Source organism: Salmo salar, chromosome ssa01, assembly GCF_905237065.1.
Source record: "Salmo salar chromosome ssa01, Ssal_v3.1, whole genome shotgun sequence".
Taxonomy (NCBI): domain Eukaryota; kingdom Metazoa; phylum Chordata; class Actinopteri; order Salmoniformes; family Salmonidae; genus Salmo; species Salmo salar.
In genome coordinates, this window is record NC_059442.1 from 19,761,075 (window position 1) to 19,765,133 (window position 4,059).

Genomic DNA, 4,059 nt, shown 5'->3' on the forward strand with positions numbered 1-4,059 from the left:
CTGCTTTGTTTACTTGATCCAAGCGCAGCTGAAATGTGAAGCACCTCATTGTATCATCGTCATTGTCAGTGGTTTTCCTATGATGTTTCTCATAGCTCTCAGAGAACATAGACTATCAGATCTTTTACATAATAGCCTATAAGAAGTCAAATGCGAGACATGTTCACAATAGCATGTTCACAATAGCATGTTCACAATAGCATGTTCACAATAGCCTGAATTTCCCTTTCACCTAGTGAAAAGGAAATTCAGCAACCCTTGGAGGACAGTGATAAAAGAGCTTCTTTATTGTCAAAAAGTAAAACCAACGCGTTTTGTACCTTGGCCTAAGGGAATTACAGATGGTGATGAGCATTTTATAAATGTATGTATAATGTTACATCATCACACCACCTTGGGGCCAACTGGTCGACTCGTCGTCAGTGTCTCAGTGAAACACTATCCCATCATATGGATGTGAATATATACACAAACAGAGAATTCAAAATGTCACAATCTTGGTATCTGTGCCATCAATGCAGGGTATTACAAGTGCTTGGTTGGTTAAGCCAGTGTTTTTTTCCTTCTCAGGTGTGGGCAGCCATTCCCCCTTGGAAACATGGAAGCCTGGCTGAGATTGTGGTGTTGAGTGCAAATGTGGTACTGTTTTGTTTATGATCCCTTTATGTTTTGTAGTTTGTTTTCCAAACCATTGTTTGCTTGTGGTTATTTCTATAATAAACATGCAAATATGTGTAGTTGAACATTACTACTGCCCGGGATACTCTACTTTCTTTAGCATGTTCAAAAGAGAATGCATTTGGATACATTAGTATAGGAAATATTAGGTGTCTCCTGTGGGCTAAATGCTATTGCTAGGCTAGAATGGAATTTTGGGATGGTTTCAGATTTGAGAATAAAAGCTACCGGCAGAGTTAGACTCCATGGTGCTGCTCAGTGAGGCCTGGTCATTAATGACAGACTCATTAAATAGGCTTTCTGTGTGATGAGGAGCCAAATGAGGAGCAATCAGGACTGCAGACAGACTAGCCAGCTCTGAGTTGGTATCGTTACGCAGGGCTTTTTAATGGATGATGATGACTCAACATTTTCAGATAGTGACAGGTTTGGTTGGAGGTTTGTGAGGCTCAAGGTAGAAGTTATCTAGGATCAGATTTCCCTTCCCTCTTATCCTACCTAACATTTTGGAGGATGAACCGATATCTTTGACCTACTCTTTAGTCCTGAGTGTGACGGGGTCCGGTGCCCAAAAAGCCCACATTTCTGAGTCACACGGAGGTGGCGGCAGCTCCTTACATGTCTGCCACAGCCTGGTCTGCCCTGGTCAACACAGGAGGCCTTAACAAGGACAACTGTGCCAAGAAACGGCAAACACACACGCGCACATGCACATGCAAACACACACACACATCTCCTGCCAATTTGAGGTCAACTTGTCTCTTTCCCCCTTTAACCCCTGCTGTTGTCCCTATTCATCCCATATAATCCTCATGTCTTTGATCTTGTTGATTATTCCACTTGGTTATTTCATAAAAAGCCTGTCTGTATGAGACCAGTGGGTTATGAGCATGGGGAGGGAATTGTACTGTGGCATAGTGGGCCCTTTGGAAATGGGCTTCAGCAGTGGCTGGCATGGCATGGGACTTGGCACTCTGAAGCTACTGGTTCACATGCAATAGATAGAAGAATTTAACACGTTTTTGTGTTGGATTTGTATTAAATGTATTTTATTTTCTCCATTTTCACTCTGTGTCTACTTATCTGTGTTTTTAATCTGGTGTTTTTCCGTCTCCATACAGCACTCTGATCATGGGAGGTTCAGGAGGAGTCTGAACATTTTCCATACAGATGTACATACTGATGATGACGATGACCATCATGTTCTGGTACTGTAAATTCATGACTTAATTTTCACTGTGAAAATGTTTACCGGCAATCTTAGGTATTCAAACCCCATCGCCATGACAACAGCTACATGGACATAATACAAAGCCTTAATTAATAACAAATAACAATGACATATCAATTCCATAAAAAGCTATTTATATTTGTGTGAGTAACATTATATGTGTGTCTGGGCCCGGCTGTCCTATTGTGTCACCCTAACCCATTGCTGTGACCTCAATCAGCACATCTAGCAGTGGGGTAAAAATACTTTAAAGTACTACTTAAGTAGTTTTTGGGGGTATCTGTACTTTACTTTACTATTTAAAGTTTTGCCAACTTTTACTTTTACTTCACTACGTTCCCAAAGAAAATAATGTACTTTTTACTCCATACATTTTCCTTGACACACAAAAGTACTCATTAGATTTTAACACGAAAATTCCTACACTTATCAAGAGAACGTCCCTGGTCGTCCCTACTGCCTCTGATCCGGCGGACTCACTAAACACAAATGCTTCGTTTGTAAATTATGTCTGAGTGTTGGAGTGTGCCACTGGCTATCCGTCAATAAAAAAAAGAAAGAAATGATGCTGTCTGGTTTGCTTAATATAAGGAATTTTAAATGGTTTATACTGTTACTTTTACTTTTGATACTTAAGTACATTTTAGCAATTCCATTTACTTATGATACTTAAGTATATTTAAAACCAAATACTTTTAGACTTTTACTCAAGTAGTATTTAACTGGGTGACTTTCACTTTTACTTGAGTCATTTTCTATTAAGGTATCTTTACTTTTACTTAACCTCTTATGGCTAGGGGGCAGTATTTTCACGGCTGGATAAAAAACGCACCCGATTTAATCTGGTTACTAATCCTACCCAGTAACTAGAATATGCATATACTTATTATATATGGATAGAAAACACCCTAAAGTTTCTAAAACTGTTTGAATGGTGTCTGTGAGTATAACAGAACTCAAATGGCAGGTCAAAACCTGAGAGATTCCTTTACAGGAAGTGGCCTGTCTGACCATTTCTGGAACTTCTTTGCCATCTCTATCTTTTACAAAGGATCTCTGCTCTAACGTGACACTTCCTACGTCGTCCATGGGCGCTCAGAGCCCGGGAAAAAACAGAATGTCGTCATCCCAGCCCCAGGCTGAAACACATTATCGCCTTTCTCAAGTGGCCGATCAAGGGACTGTGGGCTTAGGCGCGTGACCTGGCCGCCCCCGTCTTTGTGATTTTTTCCTCTGTTTGCCGAAAAGGAGATTCCCGGTCGGAATATTATCGCTTTTCTACGAGAAAAATGGCATAAAAATTGATTTTAAACAGCGGTTGACATGCTTCGAAGTACGGTAATGGAATATTTAGAATTTATTTGTCACGAATTGCGCCATGCACGCGACCCTTATTTACCATTTCGGATAGTGTCTGGGACGCACGAACAAAACGCCGCTATTCGGATATAACGATGGATTATTTTGGACCAAACCAACATTTGTTATTGAAGTGGCAGTCCTGGGAGTGCATTCTGACGAAGACAACAAAAGGTAATCAAACTTTTATAATAGTAAATCTGATATTGGTGAGTGCTAAACTTGCCGGGTGTCTAAATAGCTAGCCCGTGATGGCTGGGCTATGTACTTAGAATATTGGAAAATGTGCTTTCACCAAAAAGCTATTTTAAAATCAGACATATCGAGTGCATAGAGGAGTTCTGTATCTATAATTCTTAAAATAATTGTTATGCTTTTTGTGAACGTTTATCGTGAGTAATTTAGTAAATTGTTAGCAAATTCCTCCGGAAGTTTGCGGGGGTATGCTAGTTCTGAACGTCACATGCTAATGTAAAAAGCTGTTTTTTGATATAAATATGAACCTGATTGAACAAAACATGCATGTATTGTATAACATAATGTCCTAGGTGTGTCATCTGATGAAGATCATCAAAGGTTAGCGCTGCATTTAGCTGTCTTCTGGGTTTTTGTGACATTATATGCTAGCTTGAAAAATGGGCGTCTGATTATTTCTGGCTTGGTACTCTGCTGACATAATCTAATGTTTTGCTTTCGCTGTAAAGCCTTTTTGAAATCGGACAGTGTGGTTAGATAAAGGAGAGTCTTGTCTTTAAAATGCTGTGAAATAGTCATATGTTTGAAAAATTGAA